This window comes from Scyliorhinus torazame, chromosome 21, assembly GCF_047496885.1.
Source record: "Scyliorhinus torazame isolate Kashiwa2021f chromosome 21, sScyTor2.1, whole genome shotgun sequence".
In the NCBI taxonomy this organism is placed as follows: Eukaryota; Metazoa; Chordata; class Chondrichthyes; order Carcharhiniformes; family Scyliorhinidae; genus Scyliorhinus; species Scyliorhinus torazame.
In genome coordinates this window covers 128,179,954-128,194,220 of record NC_092727.1, presented here as the reverse complement: position 1 = coordinate 128,194,220, position 14,267 = coordinate 128,179,954, and the positions used below count along the sequence as shown (strand labels likewise).

Below are 14,267 nucleotides of genomic sequence, written 5' to 3'. Positions count from 1 at the left end.
TATTTGATTTATTTATTGTCACGGGTAGCGAGATACAGTGGAAAGTATTGTTCCGCGTATAGTCCAGACAGATCGCTCCTTACATAAAAACATACAACATACTATAAATAACGGTTATAAAAGGTGTAGGAGGGTAGCACGGTGGCGTAGTGGTTAGCATTGCTGCCTCACGGCGTTGAGGTCCTAGGTTTGATCCCAGCTCTGGGTCACTGTCCATGTGGAGTTTGCACATTCTCCCCATGTTTGCGTGGGTTTCGCCCCCACAACCCAAAGATGGGCAGGGTTGGTGGATTGGCCACGATAAATTGCCCCTTAATTGGAAAAAAATGAATTGGGCACTCTAAATTTATTCCAAAAAAATAAATAAATAAAAGTTGTAGGGAGAGGATCTGTAGGGGAGAGCGCGGGGCGAACTCGCAGGGCGTCACCACGCTCCGGCGCCATCTTTGGAAAAAAATTTTAAAACATTTTTTTAAATCCAGCTGCAGCCTGTTGTTTTTTTCCCCTTCTTTGATCTTAGTCCTGTATCACCGCCTTTGGCTTCTTCTTTCTCCTGCTTCTTCTCCAGCCATTCCTGTTTGACATCCCCAGGGTTTTCTCCCTGTTCCTTGCTATTCCGGCCCCCAGGCCCAGCCTGTTGCTGCTGGGGGAAACTGGGCCGTTTCTGTGTGAGGGATACTACAGGCTGCCCCCGGCTGCTGTGTCTCGCTTCCTTCCATTGTATCCGGGCCAGGTTGTGACAACCCTACCCCTGCCCGGCTGGACTCTCCCCACTGACACCAACTTCAGCAGCCCCGTTGACGTGGGTATGCTGTTGCCTCATCCACGAACTTTCCTAGAGCGTCCGCCACGAATGCTGCTCTTTCAGAGTGGTTTTGTTTATATCGTCCCACACTGTCCAGAATATCGGCATTGCCGGCTCGGCTTCATCCACCTCCTGCCAGTCCTCCAGTAACCTTCCTTGTTGGCAAAAAGCCCTGATCCCATTTACACGCCCTTTCCTGGACTTAGTATGCACGTATCATGGGCAGGATTCTCCCAGCCCGAGGCCGGGCCGGAGAATCCCTGCGACTGGTGCGAATTGTGCCACGCCGCCCCGACGCCAGCACGCGATTCTCCGCAGAGCAGATTCTCGGCCCGGGACGGGCCGAGCGGCCGTCGTAAAAATGGCGAATCCCGCCGGCGCCTTCCACACCTGCTCTCAGCCAGCGGGAACTCGGCGTGGAAGGGTCGGGGGGGGGGGGGTCCTGGGGGGGGGGGGGGGCCTCCGACGTGGCCTGGCCCGCGATCGGGGCCCACCAATCAGTGGGTCAGCCTCTCTGGCTGGCGGCCTCCTTTATTCCGTGCCGGCCCCTGTAGCCCTGCGCCATGTTGCGTCAGGGCCGGAGAGTTGAAGGGTGCCACTGCGCATGCGTGCGTTGGCTCCGGTGCCACTGCGCATGCACGGATCCCGCAGAGCCCAGTTCACGCCGGGGTCAGCAGCTGGAGCGGCGTGGGTCGCTCCGGTGCCGTGCTGGCCCCCTGTAGGGGTCAGAATTGCTGATCCTGAGGCCGTGTTGACCAATAACACAACGGCGTTTCCGACGGCGTCAACACTTAGCCTCAGGATCACAGAATCCCACACCATATCATTTAGACAAATCACACATTGTCAGCTGAGACACAGCCACTTGTAATTTTAGGTTGACCGTGGCCACTCTTGTTACTGGTATTTCCATTTTGGCGGTGGCACAGTAGTTAGCACTGCTGCCTCACATCACCGGGGACCCGAGTTCAACTCCAGCTTTGGGTGACTATGTGGAGTTTGCACACTCCTCGTGTGTGCGTGGGTTTCCTCCGGGTGCTCCGGTTTCCTCCCACAGTCCGAAGAAGTGCAGGTTAGATGGATTGGTCATGCTAAATTGCCCTTAGTGTCCAAAGATGTGCAGGTTGGGTAGGGTTACGGGGATAGGGCGGTGAGTGGGCCTCGGTAGGGTGCTCTTTCAGAGGTTTGGTGCAGACGCGATGGACTGAATGGCCTCCTTCTGCTCTGTAGGAATTCTATGATTCTATGATACTTGCAGAACGTTATCTTGGTGTGGGAAGGACTAGATAAACTCTAGTCTCATTTATTGGTTCTTTCAAAATAATTCTGGTTTCGATGTATCTAAATCCCATTTTCCATCTTCTACCTCTCCAAACTAATCTTGCAGGTTAATGGCAGTGAATTCCACTGACTCACTGCTGTCTGGGTGAAGAGATTTCTGCTGCCTTTGTTCAAAATCCCTACATGTAATCTATTGCCCCTTGTTCTGGATCTAACAGCCTCTGGAACTACTCCGATCTAACCTGCCACATCCTTTTAAACACTGCTTCTTGAATTGTGATAATGAGAAAATAAACATTGGGCTGGATTCTCCCAAAATGTGGCTTTGTCCCCATGCCGGTGTAAAAACGCTGGCGTTTCACTCCCGAGTTTCCAATGAAAATGATCAGTCGATTCACTTACCTGCAGGAGGCTCGCAGGGACCCGGCGTGAATCTCACAGCTTTAGTTGCAGATACAGGCCCCTGCACATCCAGTCTGGAGTCCGCACATGCGCATGGCGACGGCCACCAGCAGCCGCGGCAAGCGTCATGGCGGACTTGGACAGCGGAGGCAGCTGCAAGATGTAGGCCGCACTGATCGGCCGTGGGGCAGACAATCCGTCCGGTCCGATCTCTCCCCCAGCCACCGATAAGCGCGCGCCCCCCCCCCCCCCCCCCCTGGTGCCCGATGCAGCTGCCACGTGAGAGTCCCAACCGGCCATAGCATGTTAGTTCCACGTCGTCGGGGACTTGGTCGGTTGGGAGCGGAGGATCACTGGATGGGCCTCTGGCAATGGCCCCCTAGCTGCGCAGTGTACTATGCGCACACACCAATTCTCAGGGCCCGGAGAATCGCTGGAACGGCACCAGGCTCGATTTCGGCACCAAATTGGATTCTCCACCCCGCGCCAAACACAATTTCATGTGCGGGGCTGCGGAGAATACAGCCCATTATTTTACAAGTCTATTTCTGTGTTTTTGCCATACAAGGAACATTCTAACAACATTGTGTTTACCCTCTCTGAAGTCTCTATCCTTCCTATTGTGCAAAGCCCATTGCTGCAATGTTCCATCTTAGGTTTTATAATAATAATAATCTTTATTATTGTCACAAGTAGGCTTACATTAACGCTGCAATGAAGTTAGTGTGAAAATCCCCTAGTCGCCACATTCCGGCTCCTGTTCGGGTTCACAGAGGGAGAATTCAGAATGTTCATTCACCTAACAAGCACGTCTTTCGGGACTTGTGGGAGGAAACCGGAGCACCCGGAGGAAACCCACGCACACACGGGGAGAATGTGCAGACTCCGCACAGACAGTGACCCAAGCCGGGAATCGAACCTCGGACCCTGGAGCTGTGAAGCAATTGTGCTATCCACAATGCTACCGTGCTGCCCTAAAGTGTGGATACAAGGTGATATCATGATTGGGTTCAGGTGGGCTCTCTTCCTTTGTAATATAGATAGCTTTGTCGATGCTCACCGTCCAGGCTTACACACAGAGAAAGAGGCCAGATTTTAACCCATTCACAATGCACTATGTCCGCTGGGGCAAATGTGCACCAATGGAATTAGGCAACATGCAAAGGCTCAGTGCCATCAGCAGAGGAGAGAAGTCTTACATTCACTGGGCACAAACACATACGGAATGTGTGAAGAATTGCAGCAGATCCCATCACCAGCAGCTGCTGTTAGTTCTGCAGTTGTCGTTTCATCAGCAAAGTCCGCATTTAACCTGAGGACCAGGCAATGATATTTTCTTTTATGAAAAAACACTCTCTCCCATGCAAATGCTGTGATTTCTTTCTCATTCAGTCTTCAGGGTTCATGAACTCCTTCCAGCTAGATATACAATGGGTCTTACTCCTGAGACGTGGCTTTAGAGAAGGAACTGAAATGGGTTCCCCATCATCAATAACCTGAGCTTTGACAGTGCTGAAGGCATCACAAAGTGGGTCCTGCCTTGGACCTGTCACTCGGATTCGGCTACAATGCTCCTGCTCGCAGCACCCCAGTCAGCGTTGTCATCTGAGGGTGTGTGGGGATGGGGGAAGGGAAAAGAGAAGAAAAAAATGCTCAGTTTTCTTCCAATATTTGGTGATGTGCAGCTGCCCCTTAAATAAATGAACTCACAGCTTTACCTTCAGGCAATGTGCCTCCCAACTAATAATAAAGTGCGATCAGTTTGTGTTGACAGCAGAGGCTGTCTGCTGTTGATATGAGGAACTGGAAAGGGGGCCGGTAACAAACCTGTGTTTAGATTTTACAAAATGCCTCCTGGATTGTACACCGAGCTACTGCATTCCAGTCTACATTCTGGAATCAAGCTTCACTCATTGATTCCTCTTAATTAGGGTGCTCTTTCCAAGGGCCAGTGCAGACTCGATGGGCTGAATGGCCTCCTTCTGCACTGTAAATTCTATGAGTTACACAATTATTATCGTACCTGTTCTTGATATGCTGAGCAAGGACACTAAATCAACCAAGATTTCAAATGTCAGAAACGAGGTTGCCTGAGTTGGAAGGTTCCGTCCTCAAATCACACTCTGGAAAACAACAGCAACAGGCAGAGATCTGGGTTGGAGAGGTAAAGTAGGAGAGGTATGGAAAGTTTGTAAATGAAGCATTCAATCTCGGTTTGCACTCCAGTGCAGCACAGATGGAGTGCAACATTGCTAAGATACCATCCTTCATTGATGATAAGCTGAGTTCCACCTCTCTGTTCCTGTGAATCAAGATGATGTTAGGGACTAGGTAGCATTCTTCAAAGTAGAAAATAGAATTGTGGTTGTCTGGTCAAAAATCCATCCACAGCACCATATAAACAAGTTAACTAGTTGCTCGACCCATTATGTTCATGGCATCTTGCTGCACAAAATGGCTGCCACTTTTTACTACATAAAGGTAATCACCACCCTTCAATGTAACTCATTGTGAACTGCCTTTAGATGCTTGTGAGAGATGTGTTCTGTCATTTGATAAATGTAAATTTCTGAGATTTGGGAAAAACTGCAGTTTGCTGTTTAGTACAGGGCTAAATCGCTGGCTTTGAAAGCAGACCAAGGCAGGCCAGTAGCACGGTTCGATTCCCGTACAGCCTCCTCGAACAGGCGCCGGAATGTGGCGACTAGGGGCTTTTCACAGTAACTTCATTTGAAGCCTACTTGTGACAATAAGTGATTTTCATTCATTTCATTCATTCTTCATGGCTTATTTGCAAACTTCAACCTCATAGAATTTACAATGCAGAAGGAGGCCACTCGGCCCATCAAGTCTGCACCAGCCCTTGGAAAGAGCACCCTACCTAAGCCCACATCTCCACCCTGGACAGTAAGGGACAATTTAACACGGCCAATCCACCTAACCTGCACATCTTTGGACTGTGGGAGGAAACCGGAGCACCCGGAGGAAACCCACGCAGACACGGGGAGAAAGTGTAAACTTAACACAGACAGTCACCCGAGGCCAAAATTGAACACAGGACCCTGGAGCTGTGAAGCAACTGTGCTAACCACTGTGCTACCGTGCCGCCCTAAGTCAACCTGTGCTAACTCAGCTGATCTCAGACAGATTCGTGGGAGACACGATCGTGCTCCTGAGGTGGGGTGGGTGTTTCTTTTAAAATTCAGTGTTCCTGCTTCCAATCACTGTGCAGTGTCCCCCGTTAGAATAGGATTGTGTTCAGTTGTCATGTCCCAAACCCAAAACTGTCAGGAAAAGCAGCGGTCTGAGAACCAGACACATCAGAGAATGAGAAAGCAAAGCTGGAGGAGGACTGATTCCATCCCAGATACAAGTCTCAATTTTAACTCCTGACGAAGAACTCGTGCCGAGCACACTGGAAGGAATGTCCAGCAGTTAGAGCAGGTAAGATCTGCAATTTAAACAGATGAAGATTATTAATCGACCCAGTGGAATGATCCACAACACAAGTTCTCCAGGAAAGGCAACGTCAGTCAGGGAGTGCGGCTGCCTTGAGGTGAGAGGCTGCTGTGAATGTCCTGAGCCGACAAGGTGCAAGGTCTCTGTGCAGCCCAGAAGAACACTATGTTTTTCCTGATTAACTAGGAAACGGAAGAAAAACAAATTTAACCACTTACCTTGCTGGGCCTCTTTTGGTCCCTGTTTGTCTGGCTCCTGTTCCCGAAAGATTTGGCTTGACGGGAAAACCAACACCACTCCCCTCGGCTCGGTCTAAGGTTAAAATAGCAGATCAACCACAACATCATCAGAGACTGATCTGCCTGTGCAAAGAGAACCCCTCCTCCTCCAGCTTGAGTCCACATCCTTGCTACCGCATATTTCAAATTGCAATTGGCCAAATGGATACCAGCTATTTACCTCGCTCCATTTTCAGCTGAGCGAGGGGATAGAAATGATTAATTGAGTCCAACCCACAGTTAGACCTGTAGACACCGTTCCGCATGGATTACTATTTGGGGTTCCTCAACAGTCCATTTGAGATATCCATAGAATTCTTCAAATGCACACAGAAATTGACAGACGAAATGAATGACAGGATTTTACAACCCCTCCACCAACGGGATATTCTGGTCTTGCCAACGCCGATGGGCTTTTCGACGGCGCCACATTTTCTGGCTCCAGCCCCACCAGAACGAGGCTGTTAAATTCCACCCAATGTTTTTTAAACCACTGCATATGATCAAGGGCCTCCAGATTTAATTGTTCCTCCTGTGTTCTGGAATTTGCTCCCGTTGTCACAGAATCATAGAATTTACAGTGCATAAGGAGGCCATTCAGCCCATCGACTCTGCACCTGCCCTTGGAAGAACGCCCTAATCAAGCTGGGCGGCTCAGTAGCACAGTGGTTAGCACTGTTGATTCACAGTGCCAGGGACCCGGGTGCAATTCCTGCTTGGGTCACTGTCTGTGCGGAGTCTGCACGTTCTCCCTGTGTCTGCGTGGGTTTCCTCCGGGTGCTCTGGTTTCACCCCAAAAGTCCTGAAAGACGTGCTTGTTCGGTGAATTGGACATTCTGAATTCTCCCTCAGTGTACCCGAACAGGCATCGGAATGTTCGGCGACTAGGAGATTTTCACAGTAACTTCATTGCAGTGTTAATGCAAGCTTACTCGTGACAATAATAAAGATTATTTTATTTTAATACCCACACATCCACCCTAGCCCTGTGACCCAGTAACCCCACTTAATCATTTTTTTTTAGACACGAAGGACAATTTAGCATGGCCAATCCACCTAACCTGCACATCTTTGGACTGTGGGAGGAAACCGGAGCACCCGGAGGAAACCCACGCAGACACGGGGAGGACGTGCAGACTTCGCACAGACAGTGACCCGGCCGGGAATCGAACCTGGGACCCTGGCGGTAACCAGGGACCCAGTGCTAACCACTGTGCTACCCTGCCACCCTAAAAGGAATTTTACAGGAAAAGCAAAGTTTTATATCAGGCTCAGTGTTATCTCCCTGAACGAGGTAATTGTAGCTTTCAGACCCAAACCAGAGATTTGACACAAATCTAGGCTGACATCATGGGCGTGATTTAATGCCCGCGTTGTGCTCAGCGCGGATCCGTGTTTGCTGGTTAAATTGTGGGAGAGGACGAAATCGGGATCCGCATCGGGCGCAAAGCGGTTCACGGTCTAACCGGCCTCCTCCCATTGGTGGGCTCCGGATCCCGTCTAGATGTGACGAGACACCAATTGAGACCAATTAGGGCTATCCCCATCTCATTAACGAGATGGAATCCCAATCTAATGGCTTCCCGGAACTAACTAACTCCCCAGCGAGAGGGCACGCCGGCACCATTTAGCATTCCTGTTTAAAAACGGGATCCGAGTGCAATGGCTGCTGAGGGGATCAGAAGAGGTGAGTAGGCATTTTCATTTTGGGGGGAACAGCCCAGGGGCACTGGAGCTGCTGCCCCAGTTCATGTGGCAGGGGAGTCCCCGGGGGGGGGGGGGGGGGCAGGACTGGTCGGGGGGGTCTGGGCGCCATCGGTCAGAGGTCGCCCTGGGCTGGAGGGGGTGAGGTGCTCTGTGCCTGCGAGTCCCACAGGCTATCCCCTGAATTGTGCAACCCATAACAGGGGCAACTACACCTGCTGCCTGCCTGATCCACCAAACGCTCCCAGGACAGAGCCCTGTTTGTGGTTATATGATGTCAGTCATTTTTACTCCCTTAGACTGTGAGCAGCCTCTGGCTTCACAGTTGAAGGCTATTGCTAATAAGGCATTGACATTGTTAGTTATGTGAGCATTCCGGGGCAGCAGATTGTGCTTGTTGCTTGCTCCTGCTGGTGGCTGCAAATGCCTGGCTGCTGCTGTTTCCTTCCTTTTCTGTAGCCAGAAACAAGGACAATTTGTTCTAAGATACCTGGGCCCTGGAACACTGGACTCAGGGGGATGGATAAGTCCAGAAGGCAATCCAATATGAAGCAAGAAGACGCTGCGGGACCGCATGTGTGACATTGATCCAAATGGGCGGCCTGACCTCACCATTCAAGCAATGCCTTTGCAGATTGCTGATGCTTCTGTTGCTGCTGTGGTTAGTGCTGCATGTAATTGGCACATCACCGTGGGTTAAACACACTGGAAGTCAAGGATGTTCAACTGCACATTGAACACCAGTGGAATATGTGGATTGGATGGAGAATGGCTCTGATACGTGGAACAAGTCACATGTTGATGGACAGATCATTTCTACAACAAAGTTCTGGAGATGATGACACACTCTCAGGCTTATCCTCCGTTTTTATTGAGGGGGGATGCCGTGTGTTTGGTTTATTTTTGTGAAAATGAGCTGATGTAGCTTTGTATTGGTACCAATAAGGAACAGTGATGTTTCCTTGTTGTTTAATGGTTAGTGTGATATGTGGAATGTTGCCTAGTTGATTTTCAAATTTTTGTTACTGTTGACCGTATAATAAACAAAATATTCTAAAGTGCATTCATGTGGGTACACGTGCCATGTCTCAGATGAGTTTTATTGCCTAGCATTCCAATCACACGGTGAGGCCTGGACACTTCGCCTGAACCTGTGGGCAGTGGCCAACTGGGGTCTAGGGTCTCCTGATGTGGCCGGGGGTGAGTGTGCAGGGCGGGGTCCTCCAGCACAACTGTCTCAGTGAACGGCACTCTGAGAGAAGGCGGGACATGTAAGGGTGGGAGGCTTGGGGGATTTGAGGGTCCCGGGGTGGAAGCCCAAACTGATTGTTGGTCTCTCCTCCAATTCCTCACAGCAACCAAGATGAATGGTGTAGTTGGCCCCACAGCGGCGGCCATCGCAGACCAGGCGACTAGTCGCCGGAGAAGGCAGCAGTGTCATCACAGGCTTGAGGCGGCACCCTATGTGTAGGCGGGTGCTGCACACTCTGCAGGCCCGACCACCCGGGGAGAAGCCCAGAGGGGGATGCCGGTGATGGCCCAAGGTGTACAGGCATCATTGGTCATTCAAAGAGATGATGGACAGCATGTGCCGCAAGAGTCTCCGTCTCAACAAGGAGATGGTGCGGCACCTGTACCATGTCCTCGCGGAGTTTGCACCCCGTGGAGGAGGAAGAAACCCACTCCGCGTGGCCATGAAGGTCACCGCGGCCCTGAACTTTTGTGCAACGAGTTTATTTCAGGGCTCGCGCACGGGCTTGTGCGGCTTATGGGTCCACAAGCTACAGCCACAAGTGCATCCAATAAGTCACGGATGCCCTGTATACCCGGGCAACTGACTACATAAAGTTTGACCTGGACCAAGCATATCAAGATGCCCGGGCAGCAGGATTGTCTGTCATCGCCGGGATGCCCATGTCCAGATGGTAATTGTGGCATGCATCTCGCCTTGCGCACACCGAGGCATCATTAACAGGAAGGGGTTCCACTCCCTGAACGTTCAACCCCTGTGCGACCACCACTTCCGGATCATTCATGTGTGCGCATGCTTCCCAGGGAATGTGCATGACAGGCACATCCTGGCACACTTGGAGATCCTCAGTGTCTTCGAGGACCACCCCAGGATGACGGGTTGGGTGTTGGGGTCCTGGCTGATGACTTCAGTGCTGAGGTTGGAGGCCGAGGGGAGTCCCGATATAACGAGGACCATGTTGCCACCCGTGGTGTCATTGAGCGGTGCATCGGACTGCTCAAAATGTGGTTTTGACGTCTGGACTGCTCTGGAGGTGCACTGCAATAAACCCCTCCGAGAGGTCTCCCGCTTTGTGATGGTCTGCTGTGCCCTCCATAACCTGGCACAGCAGCGTGGCGACATGCTAGAGGAGGAGGAAAATGCCTCAACTGAGGAGGATGAGGAGCGACCGAACCAGGAGGGGCTGGAGGACGTGCCTGGGGAGGACGCGCCTGGGGAGGACGCGCCTAGGGAGGACGCGCCTGGGGAGGACGCGCCTGGGGAGGACGTGCCTGGGGAGGACAGGCCTCGGGAGGACCCGTGGGAGCAGCTGGTGGAAGGAGGACAGATGGTGGCGAGGATCCGGCATGCCCAGAAGGCAAGGGATTCCCTCATCCTCACCCGCTTCACATAGGACAAAGCTTAGTCTGTCAGCTCACCCCTACTCTCCCCCACAGTCCCTCCTTTCCCCCGCAGTCACTCCTTTCCCCCGCAATCCCTCCTTTCCCCCGCAGACCCTCCTTTCCCCCACAGTCCCTCCTTTCCCCCGCAATCCCTCCTTTCCCCCGCAGTCCCTCCTTTCCCCCAATCCCTCCTTTCCCCCAATCTCTCCTTTCCCCCAATCAGCCCCTTCCCTCATTGACCACCCCCAACCCCCACCCCTATCGTCCCTTCTCCACCAATTACCCGAACCTCCCACATGCCTTCTCCCCGACAATCCTGTTCCACCCTCCAAGGGGTCAATTTACAAGTCAGGAGGGTGGTGATAAGTCGCTGTGAGGTTAGTTCTGGTGCTCCTCAGTCAAGGTCAAAGTCTGATGCCTGTCTTTCTGACAACGCACTCACACCCACCACCTGCATGTGAACTGCAGCAGGGGCTATTGCTGTAGGATCACTGTGCCCAGGGGCAGGGCTCGGGTGCAGCAGAGTACAACAGGAGGTAGGGGTGCGGGCCAGTCTGCTATGAAGAACAACGTGGCAGAGGCTTCACCTGTATCAGGGTGACATGTTTTAATAGTGGACATTCAAACCCCTGATGTCCCTAGATACAGATGGTATGTCTCGCCCTTCAGTGCCCGCTCAGTGATCCTCAATCCTTCCTAAACGTCTGTGCTGTACTGCTACATCTAGATGTGTCCACATGCTGCTCATCAGGCTGCTGCTTCACACGCTCTGTGGCCTTCGAACCCTTGGCAGGCGTCCAGGGGGCCAGGAAGCAGAGGGCCCTCGCCGACTTACCGGTGTCACTGGTAAAACTGTGTTGCCCTGTTCTGCCAGTGTCAGGAGGGGAGACCGTCGTCATCTCCGTGATGGAAGGCACCAGCGCTCTCCTCCTGGACGCTGCCTGTAAGGCCCTGAGGGACTCTATGGGATGGAGAGGCAGCTGAAGTGAGCTCCAGAGGCCCCTGCATCATGCAGCTCAGCTGGTCCTGGTGTCTCCTCATTGTCTGCACTATGGTGTTGACCCCCTCGGCGATGCTCCTCGGTAACTGGGACATGCCCCAGAGAGCCTCAGCATGGTCCACCTGCATCTGGGCCATGCTCTACAGTATGTCGGCAAGTTCACCTGCATCTGGGACACATCCCTCAGCGACTGGGACATGCTGTCGAGGACCTCAGCCATGGTGACATAGACTGAGCCATGTCTTGGACATCACCACTCAAGATACTGAGGTCGTGCGCCAGGCTTTCAACTTCTGTCGCCACTCTAGCCTCGGTGCCATGCATTGTCGGCATCCTCTCTTGTGCTCGTAGACTTTGACACTTGCTGGAGTGTCACTGACATCCCCTCTTGAATCTCACGGTCGTGTCCTGGAGTCTGCATCAGCTCTGGGATAATCTCTGACTGCTGACTCCCTTGGATGTTCCTCCCTCCACGTAATGTGCATCAGCAACGGTGTGGTGCTCACCGGATTGTGCCCCAGAAGCCTGTACCCTTCTGTCACCCACCGAGGTGTGTGTCTCTGCACTGGTGGAGGGTGGAGGTGACAGCTGTGACGCCTCGATGGTGGTCTCCTCCGAGCTCTCCTCCAAAGTGTTCTCTCGGATGGTGGGGGGACGATGGGGGGGGAGGGGGGATCTCGGATGGCTCGGCCCCATCAGGTGGCGATCCTGTGAGAAAATGGACATGTGGTCAGTGAGAAGGAAGGATCATTTTGTCCGACATAAATAACTCACTTGAGACAGGTCATTTGGTGAAGGGACAGTGGATCCTCATCTCTGCACAACAGGCCAAGCTCGCTGTAGGTGACTGCTCTCTCCTCTGGTGTTAACTTACCCTTGCAGCCTAGTGGAGGTCGTTAGTCTTCTTCCTGCACTGGATGGCAGTCCGTTTGGTCACACTACCCGAACTGATAGCTGCTGCCACTGCCTCCCAGGAGGCATTAGCGGCCCTGTTGGTGGTCACGGGGGATTATTTCCGGCACAAAGTGCTGTTAAATACGGGCCGTGGATCGCTTCTCGGCCTTTTGGCTAAGATCAAGTGTGTCTCTCTTGTGGGGACAATGAATTGGATTCAATTTGAATTGGTTTTTGGAGCAGGCAAGGAGCTGGATTAGGGGTTCGCCCCTGTCCCACACTCTGAGCCCTGGCTTGGTAACTCAGAAAAACTAATAAAAAAATGTTTTCAAATACAGGCCGTGATCTTGCCGGCTCAGCTGCCGGGAAGCACCTGGGAAGTCACGCCTGATACGGCATTTAGAACTTTTCCCATTAAATCGCACCCTCTCAGTGCTGTACTTGAGGAGTCCTGCTCTGTCTTTTGGAATGAGGGGCGAGATTCTCCGACCCCCCGCCGGGTCGGAGAATCGCCGGGGGCTGGCGTGAATCCCGCCCCCGCCTGTTGCTGAATTCTCCGGCACCGGAGATTCGGCGGGGGCGGGAATCGCGCCGCGCCGGTTGGCGGGCCCCCCCCCCCCGTGATTCTCCGGCCCGGATGGGCCGAAGTCCCGCTGCTAGTATGCCTGTTGCACCGGGGTAGATTAAACCACCTCTCTTACCGGCGGGACAAGGCGGTGCGGGCGGGCTCCGGAGTCCTGGGGGGGGGGGGGGGGGGGGGGGGGCGATCTGGCCCCAGGGGGTGCCCCCATGGTGGCCTGGCCCGCGATCGGGGCCCACCGATCCGCGGGATGGCCTGTGCCGTGGGGGCACTCTTTTCCTTCCGCCTTCACCACGGTCTCCACCATGGCGGAGGCGGAAGAGACTCCCTCCACAGCGCATGTGCGGGAATGCCGTGAGCGGCCGCTAACGCTCCCGCGCATGCGCCGCCCGGAGATGTCATTTCCGCGCCAGCTGGTGGGGCACCAAAGGCCTTTTCTGCCAGCTGGCGGGGCGGGAAATTAGTCCGGCGCGGGCCTAGCCCCTCAAGGTTGGGGCTGGGCCCCCCAAGATGCGAAGGATTCCGCACCTTTGGGGCGGCGCGATGCCCGACTGATTTGCGCCATTTTTGGCGCCGGTCGGCGGACATCACACCGATACCGGAGAATTTCACCCGAGATGTTTGACTGTGGCCCCAGGGGTAAAAGATCCCATGGTACTGTTTCAAAGAAGAGCAGGAACATTCTCCCTGGTGTTTTAGCTAATATTTATCCCTTAAGCAACACCACTTGATGATCTAATTGTTAATATATTGCGGTTTGTGGGGAGGCTGCTATGCACAAATTGACTGTCAGAATTCCTGCATTCCAACAACAGTATTGCAAAAAGTACTGAATTACCTGTAACGGTCTGCTCCAGCCCCACAGACATCTCCGTTCTCCTCTATCCCTAATTTTCTTTGGTTGCTGTGCCGAGAGTTTCCGAGGCCTTTCTGCCTCACTTTCACTATTTCCTCCATTGAAGTTCTGGAAACCTACTTCTTCATCCTCATTTTTGATCATCTTCCCTAATTTCTTTAAAATAAATTTAGAGTACCCAATACCTTTTTTCCAATTAAGGGGCAATTTAGTGTGGCCGATGCACCTACCCTGCACATCTTTGGGTTGTGGGGGCAAAACCCACGCAGTCACGGGGAGAATGTGCAAACTCCACATGGATAGTGACCCAGAGCCGGGATCAAACCTGGGACCTCGGCGCCGTGAGGCAGCAGTGCTAACCACTGCACCACCGT

General features: G+C 52.8%; 1 pseudogene; it reads left to right on the top strand.

The window, feature by feature from the left end:
* The first annotated feature begins 12,611 nt into the window (after nucleotides 1-12,611).
* Nucleotides 12,612-12,771, top strand: LOC140398762 (U2 spliceosomal RNA; annotated as a pseudogene).
* Nucleotides 12,772-14,267: the final 1,496 nt, after the last annotated feature.